This window comes from Aptenodytes forsteri, unplaced genomic scaffold (assembly GCF_000699145.1).
Source record: "Aptenodytes forsteri isolate BGI_AS27 unplaced genomic scaffold, ASM69914v1 Scaffold338, whole genome shotgun sequence".
NCBI classification, from domain to species: Eukaryota; Metazoa; Chordata; class Aves; order Sphenisciformes; family Spheniscidae; genus Aptenodytes; species Aptenodytes forsteri.
In genome coordinates this window covers 418,889-440,172 of record NW_008795124.1, presented here as the reverse complement: position 1 = coordinate 440,172, position 21,284 = coordinate 418,889, and positions in this window count along the sequence as shown.

Here is a 21,284-nt window from a genome sequence, read left to right as displayed (position 1 = left end):
ATACCAAGACTAATAGGGTGATTTCGGTTCTGCTCAGAAAAGTGACCACAGTTGCTTGTAGTCACTCAAGACCTCTCATATATGCTCAGTTTACAACTACCATGTTGTACATTCCGACTACCAACACTTCAGTCTGAATTTCCACATTTTCACATCCTCACAAACAATAAAGCTTCCAGATGCCAAACCAGGTCTCTTGTTCCAGCTGTGCAAATCCATCAGCTACACTTGGGCAACTTAAATTGCCTTTAATGGCAGTGTAATGTAAACAATTCTATTGCCAATGAACAAGAAAAAAGAAAAAAAAAACCACAAAAATCCACACCAAGCCCAATGTCTCTTAAGCACATTGGCTGTGTGTGGGTTAAATATTTTTCTTACTGATGCCAGAAGAGATGACTAAATAAATGGGGAATAGGAAGATTTCACTTTGATATCACATATCACATTAACTTGCTACAGAAAAGAACCAAATGAAATTAAACTACATTGGTTTTACAATATAGTACTGAATTTCATTCTCAACATAAATAGCCAGCTTATTACATTATGTAGTATTTCCTCAGTATGTCTGCTGAAGAATCTCCAGCCAAGGATAACGCATCTGTACACTTCATGATACAAGAGGGTTTATTTCCAAGATAATTAGAAGCCATGCATTATCCATTTAGTAACCAACAATACATTTTTAATTATTATTTTGTAGTGTTGTATTCATTGTGATGGAAAATGTTACTTTTTTATAATAATGGAAAGGTTTGGGCTGTGTATGTATGATAATTACATTATTCCACTGTAATTTAACATCAGTTCAATGACCAGCATTACTGTCTTTGCACTCACTATTTGGATTTTATTGTTCAAGGGTGTGTCCATGTGGATGTGAGAATGACAGAAGACTTTGATTTTATTGTATTGTCTTGGGAATACCTACAAAACACCTACAAAAACTGTAGGTGTTTTTCTACTTTGTGGTATCAAGAGCCCTGAATTAGGCATCTAAAAATTAAAAACAGTTCCTTCCCAGATGGGAATAAATAACCTTTGGGTCCCCTATCCAAGGTGAGTACTCTGAATTGTGATACACAATACATTGTACGTATGGAGGATAAACAGATGAGGGAAGGAAAAATACAGTAATAGTAACTAACAGATTTCTTCAATGTCTAGTAACTTGACTAGTAAAAGCTTTAATGCTGAAAAATTTTAGAAAACCCAGGTGCTGACCAAGAAGCCATGAAACTCTACATTTGGAATCTGCATGTCTTCCAAGCTAACTTCTTAATTACCTATCACAGTGTCAATACCTAAGCCCCTTCTGTATCTAGCTCTAGGATTGACACCTACAAAGTGATGTGGCTACTCCAAGACTCCATGTCACAATGCCTGAGGGGATACCACAACCCTAAGTTAAAATCCCTTGACTATACCTGCACATCTCCTAATGGATATTTCTTCAAGCTGTTCTTAAGCAAGTAAAGTTCTGAGGATTCATATAAGTATGAGCCAAATTCACCGTGGAATTCATAAAAGGTAGGGTAATGATGAAGGAAGTGTCAGAGACAGCAAGTAGTAAATTCTGAGAACAAGAGTGTGACCTAGCACACTGTCACTCTAGTCAGTGCCTCCCTCCTTTTGAGCTTCCTAGATATTGTTCTTTCCCCTGGAGGCAGATAACCAAAACACCAAAGCATTTCTTTCCAAAACTGAGTGGGAATAATTTCTTTCTTTTAAACTAGCGCTACTGTAAAATACATAATAGAAAATAGAGCTAATGTCCACTGTGGCACAAGGCAGAATAACATGGGCCTACAGCATCCCTCACTTCTCTGTCACGTCATGAGAATTTATCAAAGCTATCCTTAAAAGATCAAGACAAAAATTTCATACTAACCTAAATCTCATAGCACTGAATTTTACACCTGCTGTTTCATTTCTATCCATGTGTGCAAAGGTTTTTTATACAATCAAGGATTGCTGACAATTTTCCCTGTGCTCTTTTTTCCTTGAGACAAAACAAGCCAAAAGCTTTCCATCTTTTCTCAAAGTACAAATTTCGTAGCAATTCAGACAATCTTGTTGCAAACTAGTTTGTCTAGTCTGATTTTGACTAGTCTGTGCATGTCTTTTGTGCAATACTCAAAACTACACACATGATATCTACTAAGGCTTTTTTTTCCAGTTCTGAGAAGGGTGAAGGGACTACTCCACATCGCGTTTTTTAGAAGCCAGTATTATATTTGGTTTTCTGCAACTATATGACATTGATGAGTTAGATTCAGTTTCTTATCTTTATCTGATCCCTCAGACTCTTTTGCCAGTGCTACTCATTAACCAGTTCTCCTCCATTCTGTCATTTCTGCTGCAGATTATCCCAAAATGCATTACTTCCCTTGAATCCCTTTTGAACTGCATCTGTTTTTTTTCTGTCACCCAATTTCGCAAAACCAATTTTGAATTCCAACACCATTCTCCAATGTACTTAAAAATGTCTAGGAGATTGATTTCAATTTCATGTTTAACAAGTACTTTTCATAGCGGCAGTCGTCATAGCGACACTGGTTATTACATGAAATAGAGTAACCCAGGTGCTGCTATATGCAGATGAAATACAGTATCACAAGTCTATCACAAGGACAGAAGTCCTCTTCCACTTGTCTTTTGAAGGAGCTGTGGTGGTAATCTTTTTGTTTATTGTGGTAATTTGTGCAGAGTCCAATGGGATCTTTAGGTGACACAAATGGAAGGTGGGATTAGAGTCTAGGCCACTGCCAGAGTGAGATACTTACGAGCAGGCATCTATTCAGGCCTTTCACCACCTGCAAAACCTAGGCTTTGAAAATCTAGGTATCTACTCTCCTTTCTCACCCCTGACCAGAGAATCTGCCTTTTTACTTAAATACTTCTCCTTAAGTACTTTGATGTCTGTGTCCTGCAGTTATAGTATTTACTGTAGACGTCAGATATCTCGAGGGGGAAAAAAACCAAGGGTATCTAGTTTAATTATGAGTAGATAGTTAATTTATTTGACCAGATATGCTGCACACCATTAATTACGTTATCGTTGTGTGCAAATCCATGTTATTAAATATTCATTACTTCTAACAATTTACAGTGTGCTAAGCTTCATATTTCAGTATAACTCATCAACTGAACAATAAGTTGTTACTTTAAGCTACAAACACAAATTATATAGATACAATCATGAGGATTCATTAATAGAATAAGAGTTTCTGAACCATATGAAAATAAATAATACCTGTTTCATGAAGGTAGCACCTGATGTGGAAGTATTCATGACTTTGTAAGGCTGTGTACTAAGCTGAAATTCCATTAATTTTTAAATAACAGGGTCAAATTATTTCCTGACTCCACTGAATTCAATGGAGCTAACTGTATATATCTGAATGTGGCAGAATTTGACTCCATTTGATGAAGCAATCTATATAAACACAGATTCTTTAGTGCTAGTCCAATATCTTCATGGCAAGTTTTTCACTGGCACTTTTTATAGTCAGAAGAAATTAACACTGATAAGCAATAATGCAGGTATTGATATGCCCAATATACAACATAAACAAACATCGGTTTGAACAAAGTGCAGTGTGAGACTCTGCCACAGCTGGAAGTTTCCCTTTGATGATAAGTTCTTAAAATAAACATGTGAAAAGAAGAAGGTTTTTACTGTGACTGATAATGTATTTTTTCTGGATGCACTGCTAAACATAGCAATTGGAGTTAATAGGTAACTCATACCCATCCCCTCTAGTGCTAATTATCAATGGAGGAAAGAAAATAACTAATTTAGGCTAGTGTATTTGTCTTACTAACCATTACTAGTAGAACAAAGATGCCTAATTCAAAGAATTTTACGAAATAGCTGATGCCACATTCACCTCCATGTTTTCTAAATACAATGACAAAGAAATATATATATGAATATGAACACTTTAAATTGTGAATATGAACATTATGTAAATCATAATATTGTAATGATAAATGTTGATTACTTGATCCCACACAATAGCAGTAGCAGTGCCTTAGAAGCTATAGTAACAAAATGTTGCAAATAAATAGCTGAATCAGTTGCAATAGGATTGATTTTAAGGTGAGACCTGGATATGAGATATTAATTAAGATAAACCCCCAAGTACCAGCTGAGATTCCTGTTTTGCCCACAGGAACAAAACGTAAGCAATCCAAAGCCTTGTTCTATGACCTCTGCATACATGTTACACAGTAATTACAGCCTTACCTAACTATGAACTTAGCAGCTACAAATACCCTAGCAATTCTGCAATTACTGTAAAGGAGGGAACCCTCAATAAATTCAATGCTTTCAAGCAGGCACTTAAGCCACATGCTAATTCAGTTACTTCACTTCTAAAAAAAGATAAATCCTTCATAGCTCAGTATCTCTGCAGTGAAGCTGGTAAGGCTAAATATCAAACAGAAATAAGTGTTGTGTAACTGGTATTAATTTATTCAGGATAATCTGGTATTTTGCTCTTCCCTCAGGTGGATTTTGTCTTGGGAACATCCTGATGGAGTTACATGAAGCAGGGAAGGTTTAGCTGCCCCACCCCAATAACCTCATATACTCTAATGAAACCTACAGAAAAGCAGGCTTTAGGTTCACAGGAAAAGGTAGTTTTAGAGAGCTGAAAAGGAAAATGGGAGGAGGGATTCATTTCTCTAATAAGATTTATTATCATTCCAAATATTAAGATCAGGTAAAAAAAAATCTCTTCATGATCTCTGACATGACACCTTTTGAAGTACATCTTTTTTTATAAATAGCTTATCTGATTCAGCTCAGCTTCAGTTCAGTTTTGTGGGTGTTTTTCCACTAGAAACATAAGAGTCTAGGACAGAAAACAGTCTTTGAGTCATCACACCCAGTCATCTGCCATGGCTATCAACTCTATTACATAAAAAATTTACATAGCTCCCTCTCAAAATCAGTTTGATTTCTTTCTCACTGCCCTAGCTAGAAATAATGCTACTTGTCTTATGGTTAGAACCTCCATTCTTATTTCTGGACTGCATTTATTTATGGACATTCTACATCCCATACTTATTTTGTGACAAGATTGTACTTTTGCTTAAATAACTCTTCTCACTTCTTTGTGTTGACCGACACAAAATATTTATAGATGACAGTCTGTATCTTTTCAACCTCCTTATTACTAGGTGGAATGTCTTTCCGTTTACATAGATTGTGCTTCTCATGACAATGCTAGTAGTAGCTTATCTTCTACAGTTTTTCAGTTTGAATTCTTCTTCCTGAGCATGAATAATCACAGCTTTAAGCATTATTCCGGATGAGGTTGTACCCAAGCTTTGTTGCATGATGTTAACATTTCTCCATCTCAAATGGATAAACCTCCACTCTTGTGTTTTAAAGTAATACTTGTCTTTTTTTGCAATCATATTATGATTAGCTCATATCCAGAACATCCAGAGAATGCAGTTTAATTCTGTGTTGCTGAAAATCACCTGATTTTGACTATTCAATTACCCCCCCCAGCTTTTTCTGCATAATCTTCCGAGACTGACAGTGTCTCACAACATTTTGCTCTCTGCAGACTTGATTAGTACTATCTCAGTATTTTCTCTGTGTCACACATGAAAATTCAGCCCCAAGATCAATCCTTGCTTCTACCAGGGAGTCCCTTCTTTTCATAGTTGTCCATTCAGGACAACTTCTGGTAGACTTTCCTGTAACCAGATCCTTAGCTATATTGCATTTCTTGTATTTCCCATCTTCTCCAGCTCTACTGTTATTTTCCCACATAGTTCTGCCCTTTTTTTTTTTGTCTTTTAAAAGCTCCAAAAGGTTCACTAGGTTCCTCTCTGTAAAATATGACTTATTTTATCAAAAAGGTTAGTTTGGGAAAATCTGTCTTTGATGAATCAGTGTTTTATTTTATTCTGTTCCAATTTCTTTTTAAATCCATAGCTTAACTCACTATTCCTTAAAATTTCTTACAATCACACACTTTCTGACAGTAAGAATCTTAGAACCAGCATTGCAAAGCTCTCCTCCAGCCAAAGGATAACATAAACAAGAACCTAGAAGAGTATCTTTCTCCTTTAAACCTTTCCCTAATTTTTTTGCTGCAAAACATGATTGATCTTTCTACTCCATGAATTCTTTCTTTTTGCAAGATAGGCCATGATATTGTTGATGTGCAAGGTTAACACAACACTCACTTGTATCTTTTCTGAACAAAGTGTGCCCTTGCATATCCCTGTACCAGCTATGTCTGCTAATCCATTATGCTGACATTACTTGTATTATAACATTACAGGTTCTGAACAATTGTTCTCATTTCTCTGTACTGGTTCCTTTTTTTTCCTTTTTTTTTTTTTTTACAGTGCCCTACAAACATCTTTTTGACATAGTGAAATATGAAAGGTTATTTGTCAGAAATAACAATAACAAAGAGACATAATTTGGAAGTAAATTAACACGTATCATTTCTTACTGCAGCCTTCATCTGAGATGGAAGAAAGTGAGTTTCTGTAATCTAATCTACTGTATCCGAAAAGTATAATATTTTATACAGCATCAGATGAGTACTTTTGGCAGATTTAGTAACTGCTCTGTCATACCAAGCTTCCCACTCAGGCTTAGAATTTATCAATATTTTCTTTTCCTCCTCCAAGAAATTCCTGGCAGAAGCAAACCCTAGACCTGTTGCTATGACTCAGTGCTGATCCATAACTCTGAAAGATTTCCCATGACAGTTTGCCAATGAAAATATGTCAAAGCTTGGTTGTGTTGTCCATAAAGTATGGTCAGAAATGATAGCAAAAGGAATTTTATTCACTTTGTAAAGAATAAACATTTTAATATACTGACTACTTACTATACTTACTATACTTGAGTGATTTGATATCTTGATCAGAGAGAACATTTTAATTAAAAGTAAAAGCCATTATTATTATTATTGTTGTTGTTGTTGTTGTTGTTGTTGTTATGTCTTCCAATGTGATATTGCTAATTGTTACAGAAACTACGAACACATACAGAATGTTATGCAAAAGTTCTGTCTATTATTCTCATTGTTACTTGTTTGAACTGTATAATAATGTTTGGAGAGAGAACCATCTCAGAATAATCTTATTTCATGAAAGCACTTCAATTTTCGTTGGTAGATGAAATCTGTTTTCTTTCTAGTATTAAAAATCATAAATTGATAAGCAAGTCTGGCCATAGTCAAGCTTTCTAATCTACAGCAATAATCACAATCATTAGTATCTAGTGCTTCATAAATATCCCTTTAAGATACTATTTGATATACCATATAGTCTTGTGGGAAACAATCGGGATACTACTGCTTCAAAAACAGCTAAATGTATTACAATAAATTTGCTTTCTCTGGGATGCTGGATTGGAAACCTATGAGATGCTGAATAAGAAAACTGATACCACTGCTTATCTGTCCAAAACCTAGTGGTGTTAGGAAGCCCAGTAATTGAAAAATGGATAGCACTGATATTTGAACCTTTTTATATAACCTTTGAAGTGTAAGCCTTTTGGGGAATAAATTGCTTTTTGTAACAAGAACAATGTCAGATCCCATATTTAGAAACCATGCACTTAATTCATTTTCAGACAGAGAAACTCATGTTGTCTTGTTGGGGAAAACATTGCAAAATGGATTAAGCTTCACCCTGGAGAGATGATAACCTAATATAAATAACTGCAGGCTGATCTTTATTAGTTACTGAACAAATATTGCCAAATAGGACAGGCGACCTTCAATGATGATTGATCTAGGATAAGTCATCAACAGCCTTGTCTCCAGAGAGTAACTTTGGGGCATTTTGGAATTGTACTGCTCTTATTTCAGGGTTGGCACTAACACTGAGTAAGAGTAAGTACATCTTCTTTAATAGCAAGGTCTAAAGCTAATACGGTGGCAGAGTAATGACAACTTATTCTATGGTGGGCAACTGCTAAGTATCTGCTAGAACTAATCAAACAGGATCGGGTCTTTGTTGGAGACCTGGATCAGCCACAGGTCCCCATGTTCACAGGAGACAGCCTAAAGCCTACTTTTTAGAACCACTGTGAGTGTGAATGATTTTTTTTTTAAACTGACACTGGATGAATGAAGTATTATCATTATCTAAATGTCTACATGTTCCAGTGCACCAGAACTGGCATCACATGAATTGAAATACTATTGATTATTTTGTAACTATTCTTTCCTCAGATTTTTGCTATTCTTTGCTCAGATTTTCTATCTTACCCAGGAAGTAAAATTTCCTGGGTTTGAAAGTCAAGTCTCAGATATAATTGTAGCCGTATCGATTTGAAAAGCTATTGCATTCCAGTGAGGATGAGTAAGAAGTCCCATTTACAAACAGTCTTTAATTATATTTGCTGTAATAATATTAACTGATAAACAATATTGATACTATGAAGAAGTAACACAAAACACTACTTGAGAACGCATACTAAAGAGCTACACTGATTGTGTATGGAGATGACTGAAAAAAAATGAAAAGAGTAAACATCTACCAGTGGAATTGTGGAGCACATAGCATGTGCTAATATACAAAGAGTCAAAACAAAACAACAAGTCTTGAGTATTAGCTACACAAAGACAGAGAATACTGGGTTATTGGTTTTATCACACGCGAGTACTTTCAATATTTGCACAAATAAACTATGAACAGCTTATCTGTGAAAAAGACATTTTGAAACCTGATGATCCCTGGTCAGCTGATGTATTACTAGACAACCGTCAATACACTGTGGTTTTCTATATACTGAGGATTAATTTAAAGACAGGGAGTTATATTCTTAGGAATCCTTGCTTATGGGAGTGAGATTTGATAGTTGGAAGAAGGAAAAATTAGAATTATTAGCTCTAATTATAAAGTGCCTCTGTATAAAAATAACACACCCCTGTATTGTTGAAGTACTCTTTACTTGCACAGCGCTAGGCATGTTCACAGTTCTCTGCAGCTGGAGAGTAGCAGCAAAAAATTTGTTTTCCAGAAAGTAGTACGGTACTGAGCTGGGAGCCTTTATGCTATCATCTCTTCTAATTTGAATGCTTTGATTTTGTTTTGGTGAGTAAAGAGCAATTTTGGTTCCTTCCGGCATCAACACTTGTGGGCTTATTTCTTTCCATCAGTTATCCTCTTAATATTTTTCTACCTTGCTCAGGTGATAAAACTTTTTGCCTGTGATTTTTTTTCTCCTTTATGAAACAATTATTTTTCTTTTTAGATTTTAAAAGTGACAAAACAAAGCTTTAGTTGTCGCTGTTTTAAAAATCTAATTGTTTCTTCATACTCTGATATGAAATACAGTGCAAGAACCTTCAGTAATGTTTCCTTCATGTAAGGTATGAATTATCCACAGAAGATGGAAGACTAGAAAGACAAGATTATTTGCCTGGTGGTAATAAAGAAAAAGATTTCCAGTAGAAGTTATTACTTTTAATGTTAACAAAAAAACCCTAGGAATTAGGAATTCTGAAGTAAATAGCTTAATAATACCTCTTCCAGTGCCAAATTCATGCCTGGTGTTATTCCACCAATTAATTTATAAACTTCTACATGACAACTATGATTAAAACTATTTCCTAAGTTAAAGAAGCAGTTTGGGGTTTTTTGCATATCTTTCTGGTATATTTGTTTAGCAAGAGACCTTTAAAACCTCCAAATCTGTTTACTTAATTTCTCCTCCATCCAGTATTTTGTCAATGTCTTCCTTTATAAATGTTCAGCCCATTGATTTTGATTAGTATCCTTTTTTCCTTTTACATGCACTGCTTTATATTCCGTGTTGCCTTTTGTGTACTAGTGCCATCAATGCTCTTCTACATTCTCTTCGTGCTTTAGACATGAGTGTGACATACGAATCCCTCACTGTGTTTGCTTGCTTCTTCAAGAACTGTTATTGTGAAGTTAGTGAAAAAGGTCAGGGTGATTATTTAGTGGGAAAAATCGAATCTGCTGGAACTTTATTGCTTTCCTCTAAGAAATCTGACTTATTTATGACATAAGGCATTTTAGGGCACCTGATAGGACTTACTTCTTTTTTTATGATACTTCTGCCTTTCTGTAAAATTGTGCTATAAATGATATTGACAGTGTCATACAGTACTACTGTATTGTTTTTAAGTTGAATTGTTTCAGCAATTTATAGTCAAACAAACCAAAGTTGTGACTGTCTGCCCTACTTGCAAAGTTGCAGGGACTTGTCTTAAATTTTTCAATATATGTTACAGAAACTTTTAGCAGAGGAAAGTTTAGCATAGCTCAAGGAAAGGTGCACTTTTTCTTCTGGCTTGAATCCATAGCTCTTAAAATAGATGTCATATAGACAGGTGTATAACTGTGTAGGAATAATCTTATGATTGGGGTATTTTTCTTAATAGACTTAGTAGACAAGCCCATTGGCCACACTACCCCAAAGAGTTGCCTGACAAGTGCAATAAACTAGACACACTTCTAAAAAAAGACAGATGAGAACATCTGAATTGTCCACTCCATGAGAGATATTAGATAAAAAGTAGAGGCTGGTTCTCTGACCCCAAAAGAAATAATCAGGTAACAACAGCTACTCGGAGGTTACTGGAAAGGACAATTTGTAGTGCCTCTAGAGGCAGTAATGAGATAAAAAGGTCCTTTAAGGCTCTGTTGGTCAGAATTATCTTCAGATTCTCTTCTCAAGCAGGATTTTTTTTTTAACCTGTAATACTGAAATTGATGAAGATCTTTTTCTCTGCATCCCTCAAAGATAGACAAGTCAGCTTTCTCCCTTGACATTTGCGCCTGTCAAGCTTCCCCAAAAGCCTTTCATTGTACAACCCCATGTTTTTAACCCCCATAACAGATCCTTGAGCAAACTGTCCAGAGGTTTCATGAGTTCTCTTGTGCTCTTGATGGTTACTGCTGTTCAACAGTACACACTTTAAGCACTTCCTTAGGTTACAGTTCATCATACTGTTGAATGCCCTGTACCTCTAGATGTGGGAAAAAAACCTCCGCCAACTTTTACAAAACTGGGGAAGGATTTCATGCCCAAAAAGAACCATGCAGGTTACTTGCAGTATGACTGAGTGATCCCTTTTAAGCACTCCTCAGAGTTGATTGATTGCTTAGAGAATTATTTTTCATATGCTGGTCTTCTGTTTAAATCCAAGTGACTCCACCATCATTGTTTAAATCAAGATAAACAGGTTTTCAAAGGCAATGCATTTTTGCTAAGTGAGAATAAGACTTTGAAATGTTTGGGGTTTTTTTTTAAGTGGCTAGGCTTCCCTCAATTTTTTAAGTGATTGAAAATATATTACACATTCCACATTTACTGCTATTCAGTATCTTCCAGATAAAATTACTTATGTTTTCCCTATAAGCAGTGGGGGACTTTTCAACTGCCAAGCCTACAGACAGAGCTTGTGATGCAAGCATTAAGCTGGTTGTTTTACATATAATAACTGATACTCGCTTTTTTGCAAATCAGACAGCCTTTGGCTATGCAAAGGTGTGGGCTCACTGGGACAACTGTAGCCTTTACAGTAGCCACCTTAGATGCATGCTATGTATGATGTGATGAGGAAGATACTACACTATTTAGCAATTTGTTCATTTGCACATCACCACTGCAGCTATATCCAGTCCCACATCCTTCTGTTTTTAGTGATGCTGCACTGGATTATATAGACCTTAATTGCCTAAAAATTTCCTTCTGGCTAATATTGTTACAAGTGGAATCCAAGAATAAACAAGCCTAACCACTATTCTTTTACCATTGCATTTTTAGGTTTGTTCTAACAAGTGCTGGAGAGAGCTGTGGCTTCAGGAATAGTTGAGAAAAATGTGCAAGATACTTCTGCTAGATACAAAACCTATTTTGAAGAGTTTGTAAGGAAAAAAAAAACCACAACACAACCAGAAATTGGCCAGGCAATTGTTAAGTAGCTATCAGTTGTGTGCAGAAAAGAGAGTGCGCTGAGCTCTGTCTCCTATAGCCCTTTCCAAGATAGTACAGCTGGATTTTGGATTCTGAAAATTACCACACACTGTAAAGTTGTAAGAGAATGGGGATTCGCAGCATCTCAAAGGAGAGCCTCAGATCCTGATAGGATTACACCCTACAAGTTAGCTATGCTATGCTGGATGTGGCTTTTTGTATAGGCCTCTAACCTGTATGTTACAGCTTTTCTGTAAAATTGCTGGTTTCATAATTTTTTTTTTTAAAGAAGGAAGAGACTGAGTTATTTAATATTAAAAAGTAGTTTCTCTACATGCTAAGCTTAATTGACTCAGTACTCATTATTATAACTGGATTATCATTGGCTCAATGATAATTTTTGAAGGGGTAGCTGCATAAATGCTTGATCATCTTTTCAAGCCATTAAACACTCTGGGCATCAGCCTCTTAACAGTAATTCTGACATGTTTATCTCAGCTGGGTTTGTAATTCTTCTTTGTTCAGGGTTTGTGATCTGTATATACAGTAGATTAAAAAAAAACCCCAACAAAACATGATCTTGCCTTCCCAAGGAAGAAATAAAGAAGAAGGAAGAGTTTTCCATCACAAGATAATCCTCAGTGACTAATAAATAAAATATTCTTAAAAAGCAATTATGCTTTTGTCCATTAAGTCTGGACACGTGGAGTAAATATTTCTTTCAGATTTGCAGGCACCTTATTACATTTATTTTTGAAGGTTAGATAAGACTGTTCCTCTTGGTTACCGTTTGTATCATTAACCTCAGTTTACTTCCAGACTTGGTTTTTAAAGAAAGTATCTTATGCAGCCCACATCATGAAAAACACTGATAAATTGGGGCACTCTTTTAATTGTGTCTTCAGGTGAACAAACAGAATGCAACATCAGATTTATGGTTTCCCACCAAATTCTGTGAGTAAGTTTTAAAATTCCAAATGACAATTACCTATGAATGCTTCTGGACCGCAGAAACCTATTGAATTGCCCTCAGATCCTTTTGGTTTCATTTTCTTAAGACTCCACACGCTTATTCCCTCCGTAAGCAGTTAAACGACAGCTAAAGTTTGACCACTTACGCCTAAACCCACCAGGATAAATTCATACTGAACTTTTTCTCCCCCCGCCCTTCCTGGAGAGATCGGACGGAGCGATCGGACCTCCGGTCTCCGCCCACGGGTCGATAAGGAAGCAGCATTTCCCGAGGCAGCGGGAAGTACTTGTTCTAGAGCCTGGCTCGCTCCCCGCCCCAGAGCCCCCGAGGAGCCGGCGTTGCCCAGCCCGCCGCCGAGGAACGCCAGCCGGGCGCTCCAGCGCTGCGCCGAGCCGAGCAGCGCCGAGCCGAGCCAGCAGTGGCATAATCTACTAATGGCTGCTTTTCATTTCAGCCCTCCCTGAGAGACTCAGTGGCAGATTGTAGACTCAATTACTCTCATGTCAGGTGATTATCCTAGGTCTTAATGTAATCTTCCATTCACACATACCATATTTCAATTACGGCAGCTATGAAACAAGCTGTGTATTCAAATCACCAATCACCTTATCACTGCTGAACAATGTCAACTGTAAAAAACGCCAGCTGAAGGCAATTACACATGTGTTGAGAACCGATTATGATTACTCTCTGTGGTATTTGTGATGAGCTGGGGAATGTTCTGAAAATTTAATTTAATGACAATATGCTTGCTGTACAATCCATAATACCTCCTGAATCCAGCATGGGGCTATTAAAACTGATAGGAGCATATTATCACCGAACTGAAAAGCTGGGTTGGGATGGTTGCTGGATGTCTCTACAGGGAATGATAGGTAATTTCTCCACATATTTCTAACGGCTGAGGCAGACAGCTTCCAGTTCCAGCTGCACTCTGAAGGTGGTCCCTTCCCCTCCCTCCCCCCTCCCAGAGCTGAGTTAAGGTGTTTTACTGTAGCCACTGCAGAGGGACGGGCGGGGATGGCCGGGCCGGGCCGTTGCCTCAAGGACTCCAGGGCACAGCGCCGTTTCCCCTGGGGGGCTTTCCTGACCTCGTTAAGTCCTTTCTCTGATTCCCCCCGCCCCTTACGCTCGTTTTGACACCCTCTGCTCTGCGGGGACTTCGCAGAGCCAAGGAGATTTAACCGGCGGAGGCGGAACAGCCCCGTTTCCAGAGGGACGGGGATCAAGGGCCGCTGACGGCGCCCGCCCAGCCGGTTCCGTGAGGGGACCGGCACCCCCCGCCCCGCCCTGCGGGGTCGCCTGTTGCCAGGCAGCAACCCCGGCCAGTGCGGCCTACACCGACTTACCCAGCCAGGGCCCGCGCTTGCCTCCGTGCAGCTAGGGAAACGCCTATCCCAGAATCCCCCAAATGTGTATATGTACATAATGAAGGCGAAATTCTAATTGCTGTGCGGCTCCCTGGCCTGCCTGGCATGGCCCTTGCTTCCAACAGGTAGCCAGCCTGGCGGGCACCGGCCCACACGCAGGATCGCCGCGGCCTCCTCCGGGCACATCGCGTACAGCGCTGCTGGCCAGGATGGGGAGGAAATACACATGGCTGTGTGCGTCTCTGTCTGTGGACGGGGGGCTGTGGGGGAGCTGGTGCGCAAAGCTAATGCTATTTATTGATCTGAATTGGTGCGATTCTAGATTAGACTCGCAATTTATTTCAGAAAGCTGACGGTCTCCGCTGCCTGGGCAAAACACAAAGGTCTCCTGTACTTTTAAGGCTACGGCCGATAACGCTGTGCCGGGGACTACTGTGAGCTCCGTGGCTTTGGCGTGTTGTCTAGCCCTCTTTCAAGGGCTGCGTTACGAACTCACGAACCTTCAAACAAAACAAATCATCTCCAGTGCTAAATCAAAAATCCTGTTCAACTTGAAGCATGTGATGCCGCTCACAAATAAGAAAAAATAGTTTTTAATGAATATACACTGAAAAGATCTGTTTATCTGCACTCACATTTCATATACAGAGCATTTATTTTTGTAAACAGGTTTATTTTTTCAACAGAGCAGCCTATTGTGGTAATTTGCCCTTCATTGTATACAGGAATTTTATTGTGGATTTATTACTCTGAAAGTGTTTAAGTCGAATTCTATGGCACACGTGCTTTTTAAGCCTGGAAATCAAATAGTTCTCAGACCTCAACATGTATGTTACAGGAATGAGGGTTATCTGATTTTCATTTCTTTTTTTAAGTTGCTGTTCCACACAGTGCCAAGTATCCTGTCTCAACTCTCTTTTGCCTAAGTCAGCTGTAGTGTTTTTGTCACTAGGACAAAAACGTCTGTCCAGATGTGGCAGGGAGAAGATAACTGTAACCCACAACCTGTAGTACCGCTTTTCTTTTGGGTACACTTCCTATGTGTCTGAATATCACAGGCATGTAAAACACAAGGCCAGAAAATAAATAAATAAGGTTGATAAAAATGACATAAATTAGAAAAGCCAGAGCGAGCAACTAGAAACATTTAAACACTGTACTTAAATTATTTGAATCTATTCTGAAAAACAGCTTCTGTTGATAAAGAGGTTTTAACAGTATAATTTAGTTTTTAAAAAGCCAATTGTAAAAAAGAAACAGGGTATAAGTAGGACTGATGGAGAAAAGAGTAAATCGCAGGAGAAAAATATGCTAACAAAATAAGCAAAGGTTTAGGAAACTTAACTCACACCAGCTTTTGGGTACATGAAAGGAAACTGTCTACTAGACACTACAGCAATTTTCTTGGTTTGCAGTATTTACATGATCTTCATGTAACACAATGTGGTGATTAGTAGTATTATAGCAACAGTAGTAATAACAATGACAATATTAACAGCAATGATAGTAATGACAAAGAAAATGGCAAAACCAAACCAGAAACAAATGGAGCAAATGAATAAGGAGCCTTTAGGCTAAGATGCAAACCAGCTGTTTCTCTAAAGGAACGGAATGGTGCATCTTTATTTTGGATTAGTCTACAGCTAAGGAATCACTGACCTGTGAGCAGTCTGAATCTGAATTCCAGCTAGAAGCAGAGTTCAGGGCACCTCTGCTCTTTGCTGTGGGCATACAGAATTCACAACATCGCATGCATCTGGCACTTGCAAGGAAAGCTTTATTTTTAGGTGTAGTAGAAAGGCAGCATGCAAGCTGATTTGTGACATTACTCTTCATATCTCAAAGTGAAGAGAAAGCCAAGAAATAAAGAAAAAAACCCCAAGTCTCCTGTTAATCATGGAAGTTGATATTGTTACTGGCATGTTTCTTGCATGAAGGGAACAATATTCTGTAAATTAAGGGAGCTACAGCACAATGGCATAGTTCCAAACTTTTTTCCAATTACTGGATCACTGTCTGACTTACATTTCATATAGAGAACAGCATCTATATTATGGTGAAATTCAAGATTTTTTTCTCAGTCAGGTTTTTTTGTTTGTTTCTTAATTTGGTTGCACTTTTTCTGTTTTTTTCTAGGAAAGCTGTTGAAACTCCATAAGGAAATGTCTCCATCCACCTTACACATACTGTGTGCACATCCATTTACTATAATCACAAGTAGGCACACACTAACGATAGAATCACAATAGGAAAGAACTAAAAAATTACCATTCTGCCCAAAATTTGTCATTCAGGGCAACTGAAATTTCCCCTTAAACTGAAGGAAGCATCAGCTGAGCAAAGATGCCACGACAGAGATCATTCATGTCAACATTGGTTTTTTGATTCAGTAGGTAAGCCTGTGTTATTTGGAAAGCTTTTTTTTTAAAAAAAAAAATCTCTAAACACATTTTAAAAAATACTTTGAGAGTTTACAAGTAAAATGTTATTAGGTAAATACCCAACACAATGAAGGGCTTTATTGATTTTTCAGCAAAATGAAGCTACTGCACTTATTTTAAAGATCAATTTTATCACCTGAGCTCAGGCATGCTGGACTTCAAAGAAAGAAAGAAATAGGACAATCCTTCATAACCTCCTCCATGACCCTAAACAGCCAGAAAATCAAAAGGCCAACCCATTTTGTTAGCTGAATTACATTTCTTCTTTCCCTCTTTGATCCTTCTTAATGTATAATTCTCTGCCAAAAAAGTAAGCTATCTGATTACAAATTGTGCTACTTTTATTGCCCAAGGCAGTTGTTAATTTTTGCCATAGGTCAGACAGGATAGAGCCCTAAAGAACCAAGAGCTTCTTAATTGCATGGTGTACCACTAGCTGTTGCCACATCTCAGAGGAGTTATTGCACCTTGCAGATAATGCCCTTTTCCCCTGCAAGCCATGAAATAGATTCTCCCTACATCGATGTATTAATTAGATTTCAAGACTGTTTCAAAAATTATAGCTGAAGCTGCAGTTCAAATATTTCAGAAGTTATTAAAAAGATTGTCTGTTCTGGGTTGGGGTTTTTTTGTTTTTTTTTTTTTTAATTGAAAAAGAGGAAGAACTAACCTTGAAGACTCTCTTTTCTTTTCCTTTTTTTTTTTTTTTAATTGAAAAAGAGGAAGAACTAACCTTGAAGACTCTCTTTTTTTTTCCTTTTTTTTTTTTTTTAATTGAAAAAGAGGAAGAACTAACCTTGAAGACTCTCTTTTTTTTTCCTTTTTTTTTTTTTTTTTTTTTGAAGGATAAGATGAGGGAAGAAGCCCAACCTGTAAACCTTGTCACATTAAAAGAATATATAAGTTTTGATAGAATTCCAGGTTAAGTTTGTCAATTCTGATGTTGTAAAAAGTGAATGAATTGGCATGACCTGTAGAAATCTCAGGAAACATTTGAAATTTCTTCAGCTGGCTGTATATCAAGCATACAGTGAAAAAAGGAAATAGAAGGAAAGTAGAAAAGAAGGGCAAAAGGCGAAATGGTTTGTGTCCATTTAAGAAAAAATCAATAATAGCATAAAATTGATTTAGTGCTTGTCATAAAACATAAGTAAGTGCTGGAAAATAGAGAAAATTGAGTCTCAATTTAATCTGCACAAAAGCCACACTGTACTGATGAAGTGATCTGAGGAGAGAGCTACATAAAACCTAAAGACAGATACTTAATTGTCATATTAAAGACTCTCTTTTCTGCCTGCTGGAGTCGAGGGGTAGGACCCATTAATCATGTGGATAAGGGGCATTGAAATCAAATCTCAATTAAAATCTGTTCAATAATGTCTCTAATATGTTTTTCAAGCATTAATTTTTTCCCATCGATTCTACACCCCATAAATCAGATATGTTGCAGTGCATGTAATAGTTTATGGAGGAGAGGATTATGGTTTTATGAAGTTAATGCAGCAGAACCATTTAATTTACGCAGGCTAAAGTTTTATGTCTGTTGATCATTTCTATTGTTTTCTGTGGGTAAGAATTTTTTGGGATATAAACCTAAAACATTTTCTTTCCATTTTTCTATATGTGTGTGTGTCTCTGTACAAACGTACACAAAATATCAATTTATACCTATGCCCTGGCTTACATGGCCCTATTTGCAAAGATGGTTGCTGAAGAAGATAGATACACTTTTTTTTTTATTAAAGACTGTCGGTTTGGAGGGTGAAGATAACAATCTCTCAGGAAAAAAGACAAGCATCTTTTGTACTATTACACTATGCAATGTCTGGTGAAACACAGACAATAGCGTGGATATCGGCAACTTAACTTTTGGCTTTTAAATGAATCAAAGATGCTTTCAAGCAGTGATCATGAAAAGTTTTATATGAGAAGTAGAATTAGTTTGTGACCAGTTTAGGATGGAAAAGGTCTTAGTCTTTTTACACTTGGAGAAGTGTTAACCCTTGCTAAATTCTCATTTTAGTAACTGTATTCTTCACCCGCATTTCCTGACAGGTACAATTGGCTATATCCTTCTTTATTTCCTGTCATAAGGTCTTGTGTGGGTGTTGATGTATACTGTTTCAAAGCTGACTAGTTCTGCCTAAGAGTCAGCTGCATTTTGCTGGTTGGGTGAATATTGTTTCATGACCATATTTACTCTTACTGAAACAAAAATCAAAACTCATTTGTATTTCAGTGATGCAGTATTTAGGCCACAGTTCATAAACACTTTTTGAGACTGCTGGACATGCAAGCAGTCCAATATATTTTCATCTTAAAGAAATATGAGGTGCAACTTCTCATAATCTTTTTAAATACTTTTGGTGAGTAGCTTATTCCAGCTAACTGAGGCTGGCTGAAAGGTGCACAAGAGCTAAGACAGCTGAATTCCTGACATCTGGAGGTTGGTTTTGCTGAGCGTATGCCCAGAACTAGTCAAAGCTACAACTGCTGGTGGGGTCTAACAGGTGTCACTAGGGAGTATCCTTTGGCCTTACGAGGTCTTTGCTTGTCTTAGCAGGGACAGTGAGAGGGACAGTTACCTCACCAACACAGTCCTAAATTCCTTTCCTCACGCTAACAATTCCTCTGGCTGAACAACTAGGTTCAAAACTTCTGATCAAACAAACATCAAGCAAATGTTCATAATTTTATAAGACATGGTCATATTTAGTGCATTTATAACTTCTTTGATTTTACTTTTTCCTTTTTCAGTACACCTTTAATTGCAAACACTGGGCTAATGATGACTGTGTCATGTATTTAATTCCACTCATCACAAGCCCCACTTCTGAACTGTCCCGTAATCAGTGGCAAAAAGATCCTGTGAGTTTCAGTGAGTTTTGGCTCAAGACTGTCAGTTCGGAATAGTTAAACTGTTTGATGGAGATTTGGTGCAAGGTGCAATTCACGGTAAGACAAAAGTGGCATTAAACTATGTGCCTCCAATGTTCTGAGTCAGGACCTCTGGATCACTTAGAGAGGCACCACAAAGACAACTATTAGCTATAAAGTTACCATACGGCCCAAAACAGTCATGGGATTGCATTCTAGTAACATTACTGTCTCCTGATGCCTCCTCCTGTCCTAAACCATTCCTGCACCAGGAGCTGTGATGAAACGCAAAGCCATATAAAGCCTGTCTGCTGTCTTACGCAGGTCAGGATCTCTCTCCATATAGAATAGTTAATAACCCAAGAGTCAATTCATAGTTAATGACCCAGGAGCCATAGTGCAGGCAATGTTGGGGGCTATGGGCAATGCATTGTTTAAAAATTAAAAGAGAATTTATTTTTTATAAAAATTTGTGTCTTTTCTGTTGGTAATGTGGTTACACAAATAAAGGAAACACACTCATGCTGGAAGACGAAGTCAAAAATAATGAGACAGAAAATTAAATTGCAAACGTGCTACTCCACTCTATCCTAATAATACATTTCTCTTTTACAAATATAGGAAAAAAGTCACTCCTAAATTACACAGTAGTTAGGTACCCTGTTTTACTGCAGAAGACTGTACATGAGAAGACTTAAGCATTGCTACTGTTAAATAATTTTTTTATTATTTTTACCAAATCACTATATTAAATAAGAAAAGGAGATGGGATACTAGTTTGCGTTACAGCTTAAAGTTTCGCCAGCATAGCTGTGTCAGGAAAGAGTATGAAAACTTGATGAAGGTTTCCCAGGAAAGCAAATTAATTGACACACAGTTCTACTAGGGAAAATTCCTTTGGTTGATGCTACGTATGTCACCCCTTCAAGTTTTCATAACATAATTCCTACAGGTTAGCCTTACAGACAAACACTTTTTGGTGTAGACACAACTATAAATTAAAAATATTTGGATTTTAGAGAGAATGGGGTTTCCTGCTTATCGTTCTTAGTAACAGAAGACCAAAATGTTGAGTTTCAAATGTGCTTTGTATATCTAGTAAAGGATGTATTTTTACACGGTACAAAATTATCCTGTGGAACTCATTGCTACAAAATGACAATGAATTGAAAAGGCTAAAAAGAGGACTGTAGATTTATCTCAATCATAAAAAGCTTCCACGGTTGCATCAGATAGGATAAAACATTTTTAAAGGGGATATAAACCCTCGTGCTTCAGGTCACAAACAACAGAGAAGATTTAGAAATACACCTACAGCCTATGAGCAGATTATTCTGCTAAGCTGTGACATACCTTTTCCTGAAAAGCCTGATGCTGGCCGTGCTCAGGATACTGTATCTCTTGTGCACCACAGTCTTACGGCATATCTGTATGGATGCTTGAAACTTCTAGTTACCCTCACAGTTCAGGCAGTTTCCCGAGTGTTTTGCCTGCCAAAATTTTCTGGCTAATCCTTCTAGTGGTTAATCCACTAGAAGACGTCTCTTCCAAGCTGACACCCTGTATTACCAACTTTCGTTTGCTCCGTGCAGTTTACTGGGAAAGCTACTTCTTGAGAGTTCGACTGGGCTGTTGAGTGTGATAAAAGTGGTACCACTGGTCTGCAGGCCATAGTT